Source organism: Ambystoma mexicanum, chromosome 5q (assembly GCF_040938575.1).
Source record: "Ambystoma mexicanum isolate Mex_15411 chromosome 5q, UKY_AmexF1_1, whole genome shotgun sequence".
NCBI lineage: Eukaryota > Metazoa > Chordata > Amphibia > Caudata > Ambystomatidae > Ambystoma > Ambystoma mexicanum.
The window spans coordinates 1,207,200,555-1,207,224,589 of NC_090933.1; positions in this window are offsets into that span (position 1 = coordinate 1,207,200,555).

Sequence of the window (24,035 nt, forward strand, 5' to 3'; positions counted from 1 at the left end):
CCAGAAGTGTGTTTTATTCTTTCAGGTGTCAATCTTCTTCCCTCCTTTGACCTCCTGGCAACAATATTGAAATGTTTTAAGCGAAGCTTTGTGACCATGCTTAGCTAGATGGATAAGCAATAACACAGTGCCCTCCTTACAGGCACTCTCAGAGTCAGCAGATAAAAGCAAATCATCAACGCACTGAAGCAATGTACAGGTAGAGGGCAATTCAAGGGTATCAAGTTGTTCTTTCAAAGCCCTACTATTAATGCTAGTACTCTCTGTGTACCCTTGACGTGCACAAGTAAATGTGAACGAGCGTCCCCCAAGGTGAACGCGAACAAATATCTACTATCCTTGTGTATAGGAATTCTAAAGAAAGCATTCTTATATCCACCACACTAAAGTAAGTAGCTGTAGCTGGAATCATGGTTAGGATTGTCGTTACATCAGGCACAATTGGGAATTGTGGAGCCACGACTTTATTAATGGCACGTAAAACAATTATGAAACGGAATGGAATTGTATTATCGCCTTTCTTGTACACGGGTAAAATCGGACTGTTACACAAACTTCCTGAATTTCTTCAATCACCCCGCGATGCACAAAATCGGAAACACTGCATTTCAAATCTTGCTCGCCCTCAACTGAAATCTTATACTGGGGAATGTGTGGCAGCTCAATTCCATGTTTCAAAACTATCTTAACAGGTTCAATCTGTAAAACACTGACATCAGTGTCGTCAACAGCCCATAAGCTCTCTGGCACATTAATGAATTCTGGCGGCAAAGGTCTAGACAAGAATTGCGAGACAGAAAATTGCTGTGGTGAAATCGTCAAGCGCACTCCATCAGAAGAACAATAAATAACTGCATTAATTCTTTTAACAGATTCAACCCCAGCAAGTTCTCTCCACAATTCAAAGTCAACAGAAATGGACAGTGGTCCGTAAAGGGACCCAAAGAAAAAGGTACCGGCAAAGAAACCGGACAAACAACTGGTGTGCCAGAAAACCCTACAGGAACATTGGTTTGCCCTGACAGTGGAATGTTTGGAACCCGTGAATGATCAATGGAACACTTCTGTGCTCCAGTGTCTATCAAAAACTTAAGTTTCCTATTTCCCACCATAATTTCAACGTAGGGACCTTTCTGATTGACAGGAATAGGTGTAGTTTCCAAACCCTGCTTCGGGCAATCCTAACAAACAGAATGTCATCAAAAGAAAGCTCTTCAGATAAATATGCAGCAGAAGGATGATCAAATATGTTCCTGGTGTCCACACTCGAAATCTGATTATCCTGCGAGAAAGGTTGCTGAGGATCCTGTGCAAACTTACCTCTACCAGGGCCCCCTACACCCGGGCGACCTCTGCATTGTCTACCCATATTTCTGAATGTATTATTTGACCTTTGTTGAGGACGGGGCATTGTGCTCGCCAATGACTTTCTTGACGACAATAAGCGCACTGGTTAATGTTCACAGGACCCAAGGGCACATTCCCTTGCGGGACATACTGACCTCTAATCTGAGAACTACCCCCTCTGGGGCCTCTAACAATTTGCTGCAATAGCACTTTAGTTTTCAAATCGCCTTTTCGTTTTCACCCCTATCTTTTTCATTATTGACACGGTTCTCATAGTACTGAGCCATGTGCAGTACTTCTGATTGCGATTTTGCCTGCCAAGCGCTCTCAGAAGACATAATCTGTGACTGGATGTCAGGCAGCAATCCACGGACAAATTTGTCCACAAACAACCTTTTTCCAGGCTCTCTGCCTAGGTCTTGTCCACAGAAATCTGAGAATACCTGTTCGAACCGATTAAAGAACTTGGTAGCACCCTCAGACTTTCCTTGGACACAGGCTGTAAATTTGTCCCATTTAATTCTTTTCTCTGGAATTATAGTTTTTAATTTTGCAATAATTCTATCAGGCAAAGTTATTATCACCTGAGTCGGTCTTTCACCAGCTGGCCTTTCTCCATCGAGTCTAGTTATATTCACCCATGTATCTCCCAACCCTGGTACGTCGTCTATAGTTCTAACTTGTTTCCACAAATCTACGGGCAGGAGTACAGGGAATAACAAATCAATATCGCCTAAGGTGAATACTGAGGATTGCAAGACGGACTATATCTCTTTAAAGAATCCTGTCAGATTTTTCCTAATATCAGGAATAGATTGTCTAATAGTATTCACTTCCTGTCTTGGGAAGGGGACGTGAACGAACTGTGATACATAATGTGCAGGAATGTTCACAGCGACTATATTTCGTGCAACATCGACCGCAACCTCAACCTTCGGGACAAATGTCGGAGGAACCTCTCTCATAGGCAACGGAGAAGTAGGTGACTCTGAACGCTTAATAAGCAACAGAGCTAAATTGAGCGCTAAAGCAGTCGAAGAAGTGTCAAGTGAAAAAGTACTCTTGTAAATACTCAAAATACTCAAAAACTCTGTGGGACAACTAATCTTTCTTTTTACAAAATCATCCTGTAGGTACTCTATCATTACCTGTATCACTTTCCTCTGCATTTCTGGCGTATACTGACTATACGTGTCATTTACTTCAACTGGAGTTACGACATATCCGAAATCCATCTAAGTGCGCCAGTCGTACAAATTTGTGCTTCCTCAGATATCGATTTGTGACAAGGAAGGAACCATTTCTGTACATACATACTTTCCTCCTCGTCATCCTCATTCTGCAACTTTTCTAACTCCTTTCTATACCCAAATAACCTCTCGACATGCTCATTTACCTTCTCCACAGTGTCTCTAGAAAACGCTAAAGTATTTTGATCCCTTAACCCTTGCGGGAGATCTGCATTATTTAATTTTCCCCACATTACACATAACTGAAAACCTAAACGTTCAATAAAAACATTTTTCTCAGGAAAATTATCCATATTACAAAGTGTGGCAGAAACAATCGCTTGATCACGCTTCTCCATACAGTGCTTAGCCCATGCAATTAACTCACGTTTCTTCTCCGGTGGTACAGTATTGCGAGTGACAACCTTTGACCCTGCACCTCGATCGATTATAAGCGGCTCAGGACCACTTGGAAGAGAGGGAGCAGGCAAATTCAAGGGAGGTACTGTAACTGGTGCAATAAGAAGAGGTGGAGGAGATGGAGGAAGGGGAACATTAGGAGGAGCAGGAACAACGGGAACAACAGCAGGTAAAGAAGGAATAACAAGAGGAAGAGGCAAAGCGGCAGGAAGAGGAACATACGTAGGTGTCGCAGAGGCACCAGGCCTTTGTTCATTTAACAATTTATCTATAAATATATCAGAAGCATGGAGGTCTTTGGACAGATATATTTTGTGAATTCCAAGTGAGAAAGCCCTATCCATATTCCTAGTTGATTCATAATGTTTTTCTTGGTCATACAATAATGCTTTTTCGGCGTTCGTCTTATGACAACGCGCATGCTTCTCTCTACTTTTAAGTTGTTGCAACGCTTCTTTTTTCCAATTCTGCAAATCATCAAATGCTGCAGGTCTAGCCTTTTTCTTTAATAGAATTGACTCTAAATACTCAATACGAGGGATTTCAAAACTACCATTGATTGGCCACTGAAGTTCGGAGGCATGTCTGGTTTGTCTGTGCCAAATGTCATTAAATACTATACTTCCAATGCCATGCTTACAGTGCATAGTACATGCCGGCGACCCCTCCTGTGGTGCCGGATGGCTAAATTCCAAAGATTGTCTATCGCTGCGGAGCAATGCCCTGAAGCAGGTAGACAATTTCCCATGCATATCAAATTATTGGTGTTACCTGGTCAATAATTGTGTCTGCAGATACAATGTGCCAAATTCAAATTTTCAGGGTTGAATTAAGAGTCGGGTCATGACTCACCTGAACAAACATAAGGAGGTCTGATCGGATTTCAAAGAATCTTACCTAACTAATCTTACCTCGTATATGGTGATTTCGGCAAATCTGCCCGCCTCGATAAGTGGACCCTCGTCAAGATGCCGTCTCAGACCACAAGCTAATCGTCCAGGGATCGGGTCGTGCAGCGCTGCTGAGGTGTCGCTTCTCGTTCAGTGGGGCCCCTTTTTGTCACACCGTCCGATCCCGGTCCGATAGCCTGCGTCAACCTTCAACAATCCGGCATCAATCTTGAGGGTCCCTATTCGGGCGCCGACTGTGAAAACAAAATCAAAATATCGAGGCTAAGTGCCCCAAAAGGAAATACACCGAAATACGGGTTACAATGGAACATACAAAGTACTTTATTTTATACTGAATCCTGTTACAAAAACAGAGCTAAATCAGATAGCTATCGGCCCTCAGTACAACACAACGAACTCCAGCGTGGTTCAGCGGGTTCAGTGAGAGACGCTGTACATTAGAATGCATTGGCTTTTTATACCCTTTGTGGGTTTCGATGTCCAGCCCCACTTCGGGTTAATATTCCACTTAATACATCACCGATCTAGGGTTCATGCTGTCATGATCACTGCTTCCAAGGAGCCAGGACCAGCCCAACGTCCTTGGAAGCAGGCCCCTAACCCTAATTCTAGGCACCAGCCGGTCCCCACTGGGAACTTTTGGACCTTGTCCTGGCGCCGGTGGCACCAGGCTCATCAAAACCATTGGTCCCGGCACTGGAAGCGCCGGGCTCATATTAGGTGTGAGGATGCTTGGGTGGACTTACCTGCAGCAGAACATGCTGCTTACTTACCAGCCACTTAGAAGCTATCTAAGAACAGGAACTACTTTCTTACCTGGGTGGGGCAGCTCCACTCCCTGGATACAGACCTGGAACTCTTCTTGAAACTGGAACTCTTTTCTTACCTAGGCGGGGCCTTGGAAGAAGACGCCTCATCACTCCAAGGCTATTTAAACCACACCCGATAGATGAAGCGTGCTTCGCGTTATTCTGCATCTGCAGCAGAACGCTCACCGAGTCTGCTCCGGCTTCTCTTCTTCTGATCCTGGACCTGCAAGAATCCTACTTACCATTTCAGTATCCAGACATCATCAGCACCTGCAAAGAACAGAAACAACAGGTTAGCAAGGCGAACTTTACACGCAGTACTTACTCACCTGATCCATCGGCTGCGGCCGCTTCTTCACGCCGCATCTCCACCTGCAAAGGCAAAAGCATTGCCATACTTACCGGCACGCTGTGAATTCCGGATTTCTTCGTTCTGCATCGACCGCCTGTAAAGACAAAGTATCGTTAACAACTTACTGGCATTCCGCGGACTCCAGCGCTGCAAACCAATATCTGAAAGGCAAAAGAAAAGACATTAAGCAGGTATTTACTTACGTCCATCACGCTCGTCGCAATCAAACGCCTGCAAATACTCCGGCGTCTCTTTAACACAAACTAAGCTGCAAGGAAAGAGACAGTTAGAGCGCTTGCCATACTTACGAACTTCCAGGCGCTTCACTTCATCTTCAATCTCAAGAGCCCTGCAATACATAAGGGAAAAGCATTATATAGAGTCTGCATATAAACGTGCCACGCATTTAAAGACTATAAAGACAAAAGGTGTCCAGAAACTCACCGCTCGTGCAGATAACGACGGTAACCATCCTCTGAATTCAAGAGGCCTATGTTTCACCAGTGAAGGAACTGGCAACGGCACCCTGCACCAGACGCAGATGGAGAGCCCAGCATTCACCTATATAAGGTGAGCACGTTGACCTGGGGGGGCTCTACGAAAAAGCTGGGAAGAGAGAGAGAGAGAGAGAGAGGGACATTCAACTACCCAGACCATTAACCCCCATATTCTTTCACCTGCAGAACCCTCACTCTTCGAGTCCGACACACAGTGCAAAGAGGTTCGACCCCAGAAGCCAATCGAGTCCTGCACATCACTTTTCGAGTCACAGACGGCTTCCTGCCAAGACCTGCGCCTCCGTGGGAATCAGGTGAGCGTTACAGAACGCGAAGCCCACCACAAAACTCCTACCCAGGCGCAATGGAAACCTCAGACACTGATCAACTAGCCCAGTTGCTCGGGGAATTAAGAGCAGAAGTACATGCAGCTCGTCAGGAAACAAACTCTCTAAGAAGAGAACTGATAATTTCCAAGGAGCGAACAGAGGACCTTGCTAGGCAGTTGTTACAAACGCAGGCAGGACAGACACCTTTGCCCGTTCCAGGTGGGAGTTATCCTTCTGCATCAGCTTCAAATCCAGTGCAAATCAATCTGCCCGGTAATGTGCCCTTGGCTCCGCCCGAACGCTTTTCTGGTGATCCAAAGAAATTCGCAGTGTTCATCAACCAGTGTCGCCTACACTTCTTATGTCGACCAGCTGCATTCCCAACAGACCAGACCAAGGTGGCTTTTGTGCTTTCTTATCTCAGTGGCAGCGCTGCAGATTGGTCGATCCCTTTAGTCACCCAGGATGATCCGGTTTTACATGATTTTCAGGCCTTCCAGTCCAGCATGGAGAAACTGTTCGCAAGACATGCACAAGGGCAGGCTTTGGACAATGAACTTCTCTCATTACGACACGGTAGTCAAGACCTCTTGACTTATATAGCCTCCTTCAATAGACTCATAGTGGAAACACAATGGCCCGAGGACAAGAGAATAACGCTTTTCTACAGAGGCCTGCGTGGAGAGCTCAAGGATGTGTTAGCGCAAGTTGTGAATCCTCCACAAGAATGTTCTGACTATATTAACTTAGTTGTCCAATTGAACCATAGACTACAGAACAGGAAGGCAGATCGTTCCAGATTTGATACCCGAGTGTTTTCTAAACCACAGACCTCGAATAAGGGAGCTGACACTGTGGAACCCATGCAAATAGGGGGCATGAAAGGACCTTTAACCCAGAAAGAGCGGGAAAGAAGAAGGCAGCTGCAATTATGCCTCTATTGCGGAAACTAAGGACACTTTCTTCGGGACTGTCCAGTGAAACCAGCTAAGAAGACTGTAGGAGCCGCGGATACTTGTACCACAAAGTCTGAGCAGGGAAACAACCTCGCCCGACAAGAGTAGAGGTCCTCTTGCCGAGCGTTAAGATCTGTCCCGTGACCTCGCATTTCGTGATACCCATGGTCCTCATTAGTCCTGAACGTCCGGATCGTTTGCATGCAATTGAAGCTTACATCGACAGCGGAGCAATCGGTAACTATGTGGACCGTGAAATGGTATCAAGGATGAATCTACCCCTTGTCCCTAAGGCAGTAAAAGATGTCATCACTACTGTGGATGGCACGGAGATAGCCTCCGGACCAGTAACGCATGCCACCCAAGAAGTGACGCTAGTGAGTCAAGATGGACACTGGGAGAGAATCGTGTTCGATGTAATCAAGGCCCCTCAGTTCCAGATCATTCTGGGAATCCCTTGGTTAGAGAAGCACAATCCTCAGATCGATTGGCGAGCAAAGACGGTTCAGTTTCCAGAGTGTTTTACCACTTGTTATCCTCGGTCTGATGTTTCACTGGCGGCAATCTCTTCTGAGGAGGTTCCCAAATTACCTTCCGAATACCAGGAATTCCAAGACGTCTTCCGGAAGGATCAAGCTAACACCCTGCCTCCTCATAGGTCTTGCGACTGTCAAATAGATCTGATACCTGGAACAACTCCTCCTTGCAGTAGGATTTACGCCCTCACCGAGCCAGAGAACCTTCACCTCAGACAGTACCGGGACCAATACCTAGCTAACGGGTTTATCCGTCCTTCAAAATCTCCAGCTTCATCGGCTTTGTTCTTCGTTCCGAAAAAGGAAGGAGACCTTAGGACTTGCATAGATTACCGCGCCCTGAATCAGATCACCGTTAAAAACAGATACCCGTTACCTTTGATCCGTGAACTCCTGGACCAAGTCAAAGATGCATGTATATACACAAAGCTGGATCTCAGAGGAGCCTACCACTTGGTACGGATAAAAGAGGGCGATTAATGGAAAACGGCCTTCCGCACCAAGTACGGGCTATTCGAATATCAAGTGATGCCCTTTGGACTGTGTAATGCTCCTGCTGCTTTCCAATATTTTATGAACGATGTCCTTAGAGAACTCATAGACGTGTGTGTTGTTGTCTACATTGACGACATCCTCGTCTATTCATCATCTGAAGAAGAACATCAGAGACACGTTAAAAAGGTTCTCGAGAGATTGCGTCAACATAATCTTTTTGCTAAGCTTGAGAAATGCGTTTTCAACGTAACGGAAGTCGAGTTCCTGGGATTCATATTGTCACCTAACGGAGTCCATATGGATTCAAAGAAAGTTGATGCAATTATCAAGTGGCCATCACCAACCTATGTAAAAGGAGTTCAAAGCATGTTAGGATTCGCTAACTTTTACCGCAGATTCATTCCTGAATTTTCTCGGATAGTCCAACCCATAACCGCTCTGTTGAAAAAGAACAAACGTTTTGAGTGGTCTTCTGAAGCAGAACAAGCTTTTCAGGACTTAAAAGCTAAATTCATTTCTGCATCTGTTTTAAAACATCCTCGCCCAGAACTTCCTTACATCGTGGAAACGGATGCTTCTAGTCTTGCTATGGGGGCAGTGTTATCACAAAGAGATCCGGTCACACACCAACTACATCCTGTTGCCTTTTGGTCCCGCAAGTTTTCGCCTCCCGAGATCAACTATTCAATTACAGACAAGGAACTTTTGGCCATCAGATCGGCCTTTAAAGCCTGGCGGCATTATCTTCTAGGAGCGAGACACACAGTCACCGTAATGACTGACCACCGCAATTTACAATATCTAAAGACAGCCAAAGCTCAATCTTCCAGACAGCTTCGCTGGGCTCTGTTTCTAGCAGAATTTGACTTTATAATTACTTATCGACCAGGCAGTAAGAACGGAAAAGCAGATGCCCTCTCCTGGATGGGAGTAGATGAACATTTGACCAATCCAGAACCAATACCCATAATTCCAGAACAAAGAATTTTGGGTTTGGTCAGCGCTCAATCTTTTGAAGACATCAAGACCATGGTTAAATCACTCCTAACTCCGGGCGATTTACAAGATTGGCAATTAAAGGGGAAAGAATTTTCAGTGGATCAAGACCTACCATATTTCCGAGGACGATTGCATTTACCCTGTGAGAAAATACAAAAACAAGTAATCTCCTGTTATCACGACTCTCTAATGGAGGGTCACCCTGGCATTACCAAAACCATGGAAAAGATTAAAAGACATTTCTGGTGGCCGTCATGGAAAAAGGATATTAGAGACTTTGTAATCTCCTGCGGTGTGTGTGCCCAGAATAAAAGTCAGAAGGAAAAACCAGCAGGCCTACTACAGCCACTAGACATCCCTCCCTGTCCATGGCATACCCTGTCCATGGATTTTATCACAGATTTACCTCCATGCTCGGGGTATACTACCATTTTAGTAGTCGTAGATCTATTCTCCAAGATGGCTCACTTCATTCCCCTAAAGGGTCTACCATCAGCCTCAGTATTGGCCCGAGAATTCTTAGAAAACATCGTTCGGCTACACGGTTTTCCCTCGGTTTTAGTCTCCGATAGGGGAAGTCAATTCATCTCTCACTTCTGGCACAGTTGCTGTCGTCTAGCCCAAATTGATGTAAGACTTTCAACTAGTCACCATCCCCAAAATGACGGACAAACCGAAAGGACAAATCAAACTCTAGAGCAATATCTACGTTGCATGCTCCAACAAACTGAAAACCCCTGGAAGGATATTCTTTGGATCGCTGAATAAGCTTACAATAATTCGATTCATTCTGGAACAGGAAAGACTATTCTTCTTACTATACGGACACCATCCTAGAACCTCTAGCCTGGATCCTCCCCAAGAATTCGAAGCACCTGCTGTGGATCACTTGCACTCGGAGATCACCCGTGCTTTTAAAGAAGCCTCGGCCCATCTGCAAAGAGCTAAAGCTCAATTCAAAAGAGGAGCAGATCGACACCGTAAAGAGGCTCCTCACTACGCTGTAGGAGATCAAGTCTGGCTATCCACTAAGCACCTGCCTCTAAAGGGACCCCGCACCTTCATCCCGAGATACCTTGGACCCTATCTCATATCTGCCATAAATAATCCAGTGGCTGTCAAATTGGAGTTACCTACGCATATGAAAATACACCCAGTATTCCATGTCTCCTTATTAAAACCTGTGCAACCAGAAACCCGATTGACTGAACTCCCAGAACCGGTTTTAGTAGATGGAGAACTTGAATTCGAAGTAAAGAACATCCTAGACTCCAAAATCTCCAAATCTAAGTTATATTATCTGGTTGATTGGAAAGGTTACGGCCCCCAGGAAAGGTCTTGGGAACCTTCAGAATATGTCCACGCACCTCGTCTGGTCAAAAAATTCCATCTGAATCACCCCGACAAGCCAAAACCCCCGGAGAAGACACGCTTAGGAGGGGCCTTGAGGGGGGGTACTGTCATGATCACTGCTTCCAAGGAGCCAGGACCAGCCCAACGTCCTTGGAAGCAGGCCCCTAACCCTAATCCTAGGCACCAGCCGGTCCCCACTGGGACCTTTTGGACCTTGTCCTGGCGCCGGTGGCACCAGGCTCATCAAAACCATTGGTCCCGGCACTGGAAGCGCCGGGCTCATATTAGGTGTGAGGATGCTTGGGTGGACTTACCTGCAGCAGACCATGCTGCTTACTACTTTCTTACCAGGGTGGGGCAGCTCCACTCCCTGGATACAGCACTGGAACTCTTCTGGAAACTGGAACTCTTTTCTTACCTAGGCGGGGCCGTGGAAGAAGACGCCTCATCACTCCAAGGCTATTTAAACCACACCCGATAGATGAAGCGTGCTTTGCGTTATTCTGCATCTGCAGCAGAACGCTCACCGAGTCTGCTCCGGCTTTTCTTCTTCTGATCCTGGACCTGCAAGAATCCTACTTACCATTTCAGTATCCAGACATCATCAGCACCTGCAAAGAACAGAAACAACAGGTTAGCAAGGCGAACTTTACACGCAGTACTTACTCACCTGATCCATCGGCTGCGGCCGCTTCTTCACGCCGCATCTCCACCTGCAAAGGCAAAAGCATTGCCATACTTACCGGCACGCTGTGAATTCTGGATTTCTTCGTTCTGCATCGCCGCCTGTAAAGACAAAGTATCGTTAACAACTTACTGGCATTCCGCGGACTCCGGCGCTGCAAACCAATATCTGAAAGGCAAAAGAAAATACATTAAGCAGGTATTTACTTACGTCCATCACGCTCGTCGCAATCAAACGCCTGCAAATACTCCGGCCTCTCTTTAACACGAACTAAGCTGCAAGGAAAGAGACAGTTAGAGCGCTTGCCATACTTACGAACTTCCAGGCGCTTCACTTCATCTTCCATCTCAAGAGCCCTGCAATACATAAGGGAAAAGCATTATATAGAGTCTGCATATAAACGTGCCATGCATTTAAAGACTATAAAGACAAAAGGTGTCCAGAAACTCACCGCTAGTGCAGATAACGATGGTAACCATCCTCTGAATTCAAGAGGCCTATGTTTCACCAGCAAAGGAACTAGCAACGGCACCCTGCACCAGACGCAGATGGAGAGCCCAGCATTCACCTATATAAGGTGAGCACGTTGACCTGGGGGGGCTCTACGAAAAAGCTGGGAAGAGAGAGAGAGAGAGGGACATTCAACTACCCAGACCATTAACCCCCATATTCTTTCACCTGCAGAAACCTCACTCTTGAAGTCCGACACACAGTGCGAAGAGGTTTGACCCCAGAAGCCAATCGAGTCCTGCACATCACTTTTCGAGTCACAGACGGCTTCCTGCCAAGACCCTCGCCTCCGTGGGAATCAGGTGAGCGTTACACATGCCAAGTCTCGAACAACTGCATATAACTGGTTTGCCTTTAATACATGTATCAACAAGCCTACACAACAACTGTGTGATCTGGTATTTTCCATGCTAGTCTTCTTAAACATTAATACAATGCGGTTAAACAAGTGTTCTATGTTCAGTATTTGAATACATTGTTTTTATAGTATGCTCGTGGATTAGTTTCTTTATACGAGTAATCCCTTACCCACGAGTCAACGAAGGACAAAGTCTCAGTTCACGACCTCAACAAGTGGCCTGCAGGCAAGTTACATATTAGCTATGTACAGAGGTCAAGACGGCCATGTTGTATTTTGAAATTACATCGTCCACCATTTTAACTCACAGGGTGACTTTTACAAAGCAAATCCTAAAATGGCTGATAAACCTAAAATGGCGGCGTACATTGATTTTAAGGTCAGGACCTTGCAACATGGATTCTTTCGCAAGCGACTTTCGAGCAGCTTGGCATAGGCCAATATACATATATTTATTGCAATAGGAGGCACGATATAATTTCTCTTTTGACAAGGTGATCCTGGGTTTCCATCCTCTCAGTGGTCTTTTTTTCAGGGTCCTCTCAGTGCCATATTGACTGTGGCCAGATGTGAGTGTTCAGAATGTCCCATCAGCATGATAATGGGTAAATGTTACATGGTCCTTTACTGCATGGCACTCGGGGCAAGGCAGTGTGGGTGTTGTGGGCAGCTAAAGTGTAATTGTGTGGGGTGTTCATGTTGCATTGGTGAGAGGTGGGCAGATCTTGCCGCATGGGTGCTGGGACAAATGGTGATGTGTGGCTGGTGAGTTATTGTTTGCATTTGTTGCATGTCACTCAGGGGGGCACATGTTTCTGTATGTTTGGGTGCATGGATGTATTGCCTGCCCTCAAATTGTTTTGTCTTTCTCTATAGAGGCATTCTGCATGTGAATATGGTTGTTGCAATTGAAGATGAAGTTGCAACTGTATGCATGTACAAGACAGAGCATCAGGGTTTGATGGTTTCCTGGACGACAGAGGGGGGCATCCATGGATATGACAGTTCATCTGGTGCAGGCACAAAAGGGTTGAGGTGAAATGTGCATATTTCATGCAGTGCACTTGCATTTTTCTGGATCTACATGACAGCTTTGATGTGATTGTGTATTGTGAGCATAGTTTTTGTTGGGGATGGGTTGGACACTCAAGCTGTTTTTTGTTGTGGTACACGCATACTGGGTCCAGGGCTGAACTCACATGTCATGCATTGTGTACTATGCCTTCCTACTTGTGGTCTCATGTGTATCGTTTGGTGTCTACGTGCACAACAGTTGTTGTCCATGTGGCGGTGGTCGGGGACTTTGTGGCTTGTGCTGTGTGCTTTTGGGTGTACTTCATGGACACTGTTGGTTCAAGTTGCTATGACTGTGTTTAGTTTAGTTTAGTTTAGTTTATTTGCTTGTATAGCAAACCTAACCCAAGAGTATCTAGGTGCTTTTACTTAACAATACAGTAGAAAGTTAGAGGATAGACATGGAGTTACAGGTACACACATTAATAACATACAGTGATAGTAAAGAGACAATGAGAAAACTGGGAGGCAGCTGACTTGGGTTACAGAGTAAAGTCGTGGCTTGCTTAACAAAAAGGTGTAATACAGCTATATGCAAAGTTGTGTACAGTTACATAAAAAAGATGTGGATCCTCTGAGGCAGAAGATGTGGTCAAAGGTGAAGGGGTGGATGTGGAATTCAGGGAGTGTTGTCCGCATAGTTTGTGTAGGAGATATCCAAGTGGTCTAAGTGGTCAAACAGAAGCTTTTTTAAAATGTTGTATACGGTGGGAGGAAACACAGGAACCCTGAGGGACTCTGCATGTGATTGGAGAGGGTTCTGCTGAGGCTGAGGGGCCAAAGACCCTCACAGTTCTGTCAGAGAGGAAGGATTGGATCTAAGCAGCAGTTTTGGAAGAGAAAGAGGCTGCTGTGGTGAGATGAGTAGTTAGGATGTTGTGATCAACCACATCGAAAGCTGCTGATAAGCCAAGCAGGAGGAGTAAGGCAGGATTTCCATTATCTTTAGTTTCATCCATCTGGATTTTTAAATCCAAGAGTGCAGTCTCGGTACCATGTTTTGGTCTAAACCCAGATTTCCAAAGACCCAGAAGATTATTGGCTTCGAGGTGGTTCGGTATTTGGATATAAGCTGCATTATCCAGGACTTTCAACAGGGAAGGAACCGTTGTTATGGGTCTGTAGTTGGTTGTGATACTAGGGTCAAGATTGGGTTTTTTGATACGTGGCATGACCCAGGCATCTTTAAGAATTTTTGGGACCTATCAGGATGCGAATGATGAGTTAATGAAGGAGGTGACAAAGGGTGCACATTCTTTTGCACCTTCCTTTATGACTGTAGCAGGGCAAATGTCGCCCTGGCATCTGGACGGCTTTAGGCTAGCAATGGCTTCTACTTCATTGGTGGTGAATGGGGTGAATTCAAATAGGCTGCCAGATTTGGGTTGGGGAGAGTGGAATTCCCTAGATTTGGTGCCAGAAGCGAGGCTACGTTTTTTGGCTTTCATTTTTGCTTGTAAGAGTGTGATTTTATCTAGAAGGGCCTTTTGAATGTTTGCATACCACAGGGCATCTTTGATGCATGAGTATGGTGTGGAGATAGGGGACTCTAGCTCTTTAAGGATGGTGAAGAGCTCTTTAAAACTGGACTTGGCGTTATGAATTCGATTATTGAAGGTGTCACTTTTAGTTTTCGTGATGGCAGCTTTATAAGCATTGTAAGCAGTTGTGAAGTAATCTTTACTCTTGGGAGAATTTTTTTTTTCTCCAGATAGCTTCAGCGCATCTTTTAGATTTTCATAAGGCATTCAAAATTGGTGAAAACCATTTGTTTAAGTGTGCGAGAGGTTTAGCTTTCCTCAGTTTCAGCTGAGATATTTGGTCTAGGGCTTGGAGTAGGTTCTGGTTTTATAGGTCCACCAGGTTGGCCAGGTCCTTGTCTAAGTTCTTGTGAGGTTTGACTATGGGCCGGAGAAGAGGGAGTATGTTTTCTAAGGGAACCATGCGGTTATTACAGGTTATCAGAGATCATATCTTCCTTTCACCCTCCAGCACTTGAGCCATCTGTAAACTGACCACACCCACCAGTAGACCAGCTAACGGAACCTGTTCTATGACTGCTGACGGGCCTTTGCCATGATTGCGAAAATACGCCTTGATACATAGAGCAACCACACCTCATATACTTAATATCTTTTACTAAATACTTCCCATACATGTATACCATTATGTGTGCATTGTATACCTATTATGATCTCCTCTCATGACCGACATCCGTACAGCTAAACTCCACATGTACATATCGATCGCCTGCTTCACCTGAGTGTGGAGGGGGCCTCCATGTGACAATGTTTCATCATTATGTTTCTGCGCGCATGCACATCTACGAATTTATCAGCTCTACTCAAAATAATACAAAGTAACCTAAATGTAACACGTATCCCATTTAGCATAAATATTGTAATACTTGTATCAATTTGCAAAAGTGACAGAAATGACAAAGATGACGTGTCCACCCCCTGGTCAGTGGTATGGCGTGCAAAGTTTGACCTTTTCTGTTTTCCCAACAACAGCCTGAGGGACCTGTGAGGCACATATGGTGACTACCTTCCCCTAGATGGTATGCCACTGTGTTGAATCCTACGGATAGCTCACTATACCCCTGCCTAAAGTCTCATCCCAGGTGGCCAAGGAAAGGCAGGCGCTTCCTGATCCTGACCTTGGTGGTGGTATACTGCGGGAGGAGCATCTGGTAGAAGACAAGGCCCAGGGCTGTGAGGAAATCCTGTGGGATGCGACACAGTATTTGTCTTTATAGGGGAACAATATTTTACAGGTACCAGTGCATGTAATGTATTATTGTCGTTATGTTGTACCTAAAATACATATTGAACTTTTTGATGTGGGTAAAAGTATATTCATCCAGAGAAAGGAAATGCTGTTTAAGATTTCCAAAGTTAAAAACCCTCCTACCTCCTAGAGGTACAGTGAAAGGGAATTTTAAATAATAGCTTAAATGTGTTACCTTCTCCTTTTCAAAGGAACTCTTGTGATCTTTACCTAAATACATTCAGGAGAAATAAGCTGGCAGCTAAAAATAGAAAGCTGACTAGAAAGCCTAATTCTGGTTGTGGGGACTACAAATCCCATAATCCCTAAATACTGGAGCGAGGAGTAGGGGCCAAGAGCATTGTTGCAGGAGTGGCCCGCTTGGAAAACCAAATGACTGACACCCGGGAGAGGCAGAGAGGGTTAAAAACCCCTCTCATGTGCAGGCAAGTGGAAGGAGATGGAGGTGGAGCTGGAATTGTGGTAGCAGTAGCAGAAGGGAAGCTCATTGCTGGCAGTCCAAGCAGAAGTTGGTGGAAAGAGTGTGTTCCGGGACCCCTGCAAAGCAGATTTCAGCTGGCAGCCCTGAGAGGGTCCTCGTCTCCCTGAACTTGAAATGCAGAGTTTGCGTAGTGGAGATCATGAAGGAAGGCTGCTTTTCCCCATGGGAACCTAATTGCAGAGATTTCACAGCAGGAAGCATTCCGGAGACCGTGGCTGGAAGTTGGTATGCAGTCGAGGGTCCCAGGAGTGGGTTGAGCTTGTTAATTGCCTGTCGGGAACAAAGACACCTTAATTGAGGAAGGGTGTGTGTTCAAAGAAGCCAGAAGCAGTGCAAGTGATGCGAAATACGAAGGAGGCCAAGACAGAAGCAGTGAGTGTTACTGAGCATTCTGATCCCTTGCGCGAACAAAGGAAGGCAACTGTAGCCAATGAAAATCACTTGCGTGTGAGTGAAAGCCTTGTAAACCCAACCTATAATTGTCAAACAATGCAATGCCACAAAAGTAGCACTCACGTATAAGTAAAGCGAGGCAAATAGATTGCTAATCGTTGAATTATGAAGATTATAGAAGCAGCACTTTCGTACAAGTGGACTTTCTGGAATAGGTTTAATTGAATATTAAACTATTGAAAGAGACTTAAATAATTATTGTGTGTGCTTAAAGGTGATCCTAAAAGTGAATGTTACCCAGAAAGAACATTTGTCAAAGCAGAAGAACATTGAACTTTTAATTGTGAGTTGCAGGAAACAAGCATTACCCAGATCCAAGAATAATGTAAATATTACTTTAACCCAAGAGTGGTGCAAGCATTACCCCGAGCCAAGAAGGGTGAAAGCATTGCCAAAGCGTAATGAATTGTACTAATATTATTCAAAGCCAAAAGAGACTAATAACAAGGCATACAACTAAGCTGCTCTGGTCGACAGGAAGAGAAGAGGTGAATGCAAGATTAAAAGAGGGTGAAGCTTGTTGATATTGATTGTTCCCTCGAAGCTGGTTTAAAAACGTCCATTGCCAAAGCAAACAGAGGAAAGTTAGAAAAGCATCCAGAAAGCATTTTGGTTGTTGATGTGGCAGGAAGACAAGAGCTGCAAAGAGGCTGCCCTTCTGGAAGATGAACGTTCAGAAGAAGAGTGCATTGCTCACATAAAAATGCTGAGGCATACTGAATGTGAAAACTGTCTTTCTTTCAAAGTCACACATTTCAAACTGCTGAAGCTGTGGTAAAACCTTTGGTTGTCAGTAGATTTAAGACTTGAGAAAGCACCATTGAATGCGGAACATAATCGGGCAGAAGAGTAGATATATTGGAATACGGGGATGGGTTTACAGAAGGAAGTAACAGTCAACAGCAGTGTCTCTGGTAGGTCAGAGCCAGCATGAAAGGGCTTTTAGGCACAGGTAAAAGTAGTGCTGTTTTGTTGCCACGTTGCTGCAATTATGAACCAAAGAAGGAGTATTGCTGTGCCCAGGATTTGAAGCAGACGGGTTCATTAATTTAGTAACCTCTTCGTGCCAACCCTCTATTTAACCAAAATAAATTGAAGCAGATCGCATTGAGCCCTTTGACAAGAAAAAGAAACACTAAGGGGACAGAAATTCTTAATTAAATCTGTATTTGTTTAAACAGACAAACAAAAATAGCAGTTATCAGTTGCAGTAACAATAGGTAAAAATACACAGTAATGAAAAAAAGGGGAAGATAAAACATTCAGATAATGTATTATTTTTTTGTTTAAACGATTTTTAACAAATTGTTTGCAAATCAAAAGGTACACATAACACAAACCTATGCAAATATATTAAAAAATCATGAAGTGTAGACCCAAATGGAAGAGTAAAAGGGAAAGGAAGGGGGAACAGACAGATCAGAAGCAGAGAGATTAGTAAATGTATGGAAAAAACAATAAATAACAATGGAATGAGGACAGAATCATTCCGTCTTACCAGAGTATTGAAAACAAAAAACTGAGCTAAACAGTCCTTATGTAGCACATAATTGTAATTATAATTTAACAGTCCTGATTCAAATCTAGAAGTGAATGCAAAAAGAGCAAAAATGAATAACAATACATCCTGGGAACAGCTTAGTTTCCCGAGGACAAATTTGCCAATGCAGTGGGGGAGCTGGATTCTAGGCAGGGTTTCTTGTGTGCATATATAAAAAGATCCTGCAAACCCCTCACAAATATTGCGTTTCGGCAGTGAGAACCAAAATTAAAGAAAAAAAGGGGGTTGCGCCTTCATCAGGGCCGCACTCATGGAATCCTGCAGTGTAAAGAAAAAGAGAGAGAAAAAAGTGGAGTATGACCAATTCAATATTCTGGGTTGGTGTGTGGAAGACTTGTCAAAGGACAAAATAGCTTATTAAAAAAATAGAATATGTCTCTGCAAGGAGAATATACCTAAAGCCCAACTCCAAACTCTTTATACTGTGACAACCTTGCGCTCAGTGAAAAGAGATAGAAGAATTAGAGTTTTCTTTCGTGCCTCTCATACACCGGAGATACACCATGTGCCCCATCCACCTGGTCGTGAAGAAACCATTGTGAGTGCGGTCTTAAACAATTGTGCAAGTAGAGGGGAGTATATGGGGACCTCTGTAGGAAAGAGGACATCTGGGGGGAGCCGAGCGGGAGCATTCCCACATATAGGGATGCTTCTGTTGTCTGGTCTGGACTAGCTGGAAGTTGGCGCAATTCTTGCCTGAAGTCAATCGTGGATGCCGTAGGCTATCTCAGAAATGGCGCTAGGTGCCTGCAAATAGTCAAGGATGGCTGTGAATTAAGGAAAAAGGTATTGAGAAAATGGAAAAACGCTGGGATTGCTCCTGCGGCAGCAGAAAAACAACAGGCATACTAGCATTAAACCGGGTTTAGTTCATGGGGTAGATAGGAAGAAAGGGGGGAGCACACTTTCAGCACTGAAGTGAAATAAGTACCTTAACATAATATAGAAACATGTGCCCTTTTCTCTTGTCCGTGTTCACTGGTTGAAGGCACTTGGCCGGGATTGGCGTGGGAAGATATGTGGGGCTTCTACAAAGAAGAGATGAAAGAGGCAGAAAGATAAAACCGCAGGCCAAACTATTGCTTCCTAGACTGCCAGTGTTATCAAATTGTTTGTAATGTGGGTCCTGTGCATGAAAAGATGGGCGTGCGTAGTTGGAAAGCGACTCTGCGTGTCTGCTAGGCTTTGCTCGGGTCTGGAATCTGCAGAATGCGGAAATGGTTCACCCAAGCAGTGCATGGCTGATAGGCTGTAGAGAAGGAGGGGTAATCAGCGTGTCATATGCATATTGGTCCTCCTCACTGCAGTGCAGCGTCACTCCTTTCATAGATGGATGCAGGGATCAAAATAATCATAATCACCAATTTCTGGCTACTGAGTCAAGGGGAAGGAGGTGTGGCCTGAATGCTGCTCCTCGATTGTTGCGCGTCACTAGTGGGTGGAGGTGACATGGCCTGGAGACCACGACGCCACCCTTTCGGACCATGAGTGTGTAGAGGGACTTGATCCGTGTTTATCAGGTGAAGGTTACGGTTGCCCGGCAATTGTGCACATGATCTCCATGACGGAGTAGGAAGAGCCGACTGCGGCGGTTAGACTGTAGTCACCCAGTTATTTGTTGGTGCAACATGCATGAGGCTTGTGACAGGCTCATACTTGTGCACATTAAAAACTGTGTATATCCGGAAAAACCGAGTTATACACATGTTGTTGTTATGATAGTCTTGTCAGATGATGATATGAAAAAATTGCCTGAGGTATGAGAAAAAACAAGACTTCTTACTGCGCGAAATCCTGTGTGGCATTCTATGGATTACCATTATAAAAACTTAGAATATTGTTGGTTTAGGTGATAATCAAGTGCTGCAATTATACACCCTAGGTGGATCGTCCTGGTTGTTGCATAGTGAGTTCTGTAATTGAAGGTTGTCTGCTCTGTAATAATGACTATTCTTGTCAGACTTTGAGTGGTCGTATATGTGAAAGGGCTACTTTGATGTGCCCCTCACCACTTCCTCCCACTGGCATCCAGGGGTGCTTGTGATGAGATAATGAGCCTGTTGCTCTGAAAACAACACTTAAGATGCCGGCAAGAATGGAGAGAACAATGTAGGCCCAGGACAGCCGGCTGAGTGTTGTGCTACTATACACAGGTGTAGCGCAGACATCGATGATGGGAGTTTTGGAAGCACACAGCTTCACGACATGTGCTGATCAAACATTCAAAATATGTTCAACATCTAGAGAGCTTGTTGGCACATTGGCTTACAATTTGATTGCACTGTAACAAGTCTGACCTCTAATGTGATCCTGTAGGGTGCAAATAGGTTTTGGCAGCAGCTGATTTAACCCAGGTTTGGCTGTAACAGATGTGCCTTGAAGTGCAAGCACAGCTAACAATGCAGTCAATCCCATAGAGCAAAATCTGATAGAAGCTCAACAACACAGTGCCCATGATGCCATGTATAAACACGCCATAAACAGATTGAAGAAGTATGAGCAGTGCCCCACCCACCCTACCCATGATCCATTCAGCCAACAACCCTAAACACACAGCACTTTCGAACCTTGTGCGCTACCCTACACTTCCTCCCACATTTGCTTTCTAATGCAGTCACCTAATCCCTTTCCACCTTACAGGGCCACACACCTACCACCATCACCCACTCCTAGCTCCAATTCCCTGGACTCTTGTCAGTCTATGGCTAGGTTCTTGCTTATGTGAGGCAAGGGGAGACCCAGACACTTTCCCTGGTTCTGCTGCTGCAACCACCCCATTTGACTGCCTTTGCTCCCATCTTTTACCCTGTACCTGCTTCATTCTCCCCTTTAGCTCTAGGTACCTGCTTGCCTGGCACTCCTTTAAGTATTCACCCACTGGGCACACAGGACCCACAGACACTTACCATGTGTCAGCAGTTCTTGTAGGCTGCCCAGGATACCGGTGGCCCAGAGAGACAGCATTGTCTCCTTGGAGATGTCAACAGTGGAGGATGACGTGGAGTAGAGTGGGCCGTCGTAGTGCTGGCCCCCTGCAAAGTACTGATCCTTGCAGGAAAGAATGGTGCTTTGTGGGGGAGAAAAAGGCACTGAGAGAGAGCATCGCAGGAAGGAGAAGCACACTCTGCCAAGAACAATGGCAGATGGCACAAAGAGCTTTTCACCGATGTTTTGCGGATTCCCCGAAGAAGACGAGAACAGCCTTGGGGGTCTATTACCTTTTTTTTGGGATGTTACCGAAAATCAGAAACCCTAAATATAATCCATACTGCCTGCTCTCTCTACACCACACTACACATTACCTCTACAGCGCCAGTCTATCCACAGCACTTTGCATCTGCACACCCTCTGCTATGGAGGCTCCCACTTACACCTCTCGCGGTCCAGGCCATGTAGCACTCAACATTCCTAGCACTTCATCTAGGGCTCACACATGAGCTAGGGCTCCCTAGCACTTACCCCCTCTTCCTTCTCCTTTCTGCACTTGCTCGTCTGAATACTCACAAGGCATAGTAGGTTTTTCCCTCTCCCTCTTCCCCATCTGCTCTTAAATATTGTATTGTAATGTATTTTCCACCCTTGCTCCCTCCCTGTCCTGTGGGCACTTTGAAACAGTATTGACATATTGTATAAGCACCTAACAAGCAAACAATAAATACATAAATAGATCAGACCCCTGTTTTATTTGTAGCACAACTAGAGAAAAAACACTTCCTCCTCTAACAGTCCCCACCTACAAAAGACTGCCTCATAGAATGCAGATACCAACATTACATAGTACACATTACATAGCCTATTCTGTGCACAAAGCTATTGAATAGCTATACCGACAATCTGGACTTGCCTATGTAACTATAAGATAGTTTGTTGTAGCTACTTGCAGCCCAATCAAGTCTATAAGTATAACTGTAGCACACAGATATAATACCCACAATACCTAGGCAACACCGCAAATACCATGCATGTAGAATCAACCACATATCACTCTCATACCCGGATTGTATCACACCATCTTCATAAACTCACAAAATCTACCTATGCAGAGAACACAGACAGACTACTAATTCATTCTGCACACACTTTTAACAAACTGTACATACACTTCCAAATACCTAGCATATAACAGGCTTTACTATCATAATTGTCCACATATATGGCACATAGCTGGGCTGTTTTATTACCATTGTTGTCTTCATTAAAAACACATGGCTGGACTGTTTGAATATAACTATAAATTAAAATTAACAAGGGGGGTCCTGGGAGTCCCTCTGCCAGACATTAGTCCTGGTTACGAGAGACTTACCCAGAGTCTTTAGCTCACTATCTTTCACAGAGAAGAAATATCCCAAACATATCAGTCTTTGTCCTGCCCTGGGGCAGTCCAGCACCGAAATGCTAGGCAATTCTCCTCTGAACAAGAGTACCAACAGAAACCCCAGACACGTGTTTCGGTCTGGTTGGACCTCATCAGTAGGGTGGATCTGTGCCTCTCTAAGAATAGTGAGCAAGGGGTCCACGTCTGGATTCCCCTAGTAACTTAGGGTGAGACCCAAAGTTACTTGAATATGCAAATTAACAAGGGGGGTCCTGGGAGTCCCTCTGCCAGACATTAGTCCTGGTTACGAGAGACTTACCCAGAGTCTTTAGCTCACTATCTTTCACAGAGAAGAAATATCCCAAACATATCAGTCTTTGTCCTGCCCTGGGGCAGTCCAGCACCGAAATGCTAGGCAATTCTCCTCTGAACAAGAGTACCAACAGAAACCCCAGACACGTGTTTCGGTCTGGTTGGACCTCATCAGTAGGGTGGATCTGTGCCTCTCTAAGAATAGTGAGCAAGGGGTCCACGTCTGGATTCCCCTAGTAACTTAGGGTGAGACCCAAAGTTACTTGAATATGCAAATTAACAAGGGGGGTCCTGGGAGTCCCTCTGCCAGACATTAGTCCTGGTTACGAGAGACTTACCCAGAGTCTTTAGCTCACTATCTTTCACAGAGAAGAAATATCCCAAACATATCAGTCTTTGTCCTGCCCTGGGGCAGTCCAGCACCGAAATGCTAGGCAATTCTCCTCTGAACAAGAGTACCAACAGAAACCCCAGACACGTGTTTCGGTCTGGTTGGACCTCATCAGTAGGGTGGATCTGTGCCTCTCTAAGAATAGTGAGCAAGGGGTCCACGTCTGGATTCCCCTAGTAACTTAGGGTGAGACCCAAAGTTACTTGAATATGCAAATTAACAAGGGGGGTCCTGGGAGTCCCTCTGCCAGACATTAGTCCTGGTTACGAGAGACTTACCCAGAGTCTTTAGCTCACTATCTTTCACAGAGAAGAAATATCCCAAACATATCAGTCTTTGTCCTGCCCTGGGGCAGTCCAGCACCGAAATGCTAGGCAATTCTCCTCTGAACAAGAGTACCAACAGAAACCCCAGACACGTGTTTCGGTCTGGTTGGACCTCATCAGTAGGGTGGATCTGTGCCTCTCTAAGAATAGTGAGCAAGGGGTCCACGTCTGGATTCCCCTAGTAACTTAGGGTGAGACCCAAAGTTACTTGAATATGCAAATTAACAAGGGGGGTCCTGGGAGTCCCTCTGCCAGACATTAGTCCTGGTTACGAGAGACTTACCCAGAGTCTTTAGCTCACTATCTTTCACAGAGAAGAAATATCCCAAACATATCAGTCTTTGTCCTGCCCTGGGGCAGTCCAGCACCGAAATGCTAGGCAATTCTCCTCTGAACAAGAGTACCAACAGAAACCCCAGACACGTGTTTCGGTCTGGTTGGACCTCATCAGTAGGGTGGATCTGTGCCTCTCTAAGAATAGTGAGCAAGGGGTCCACGTCTGGATTCCCCTAGTAACTTAGGGTGAGACCCAAAGTTACTTGAATA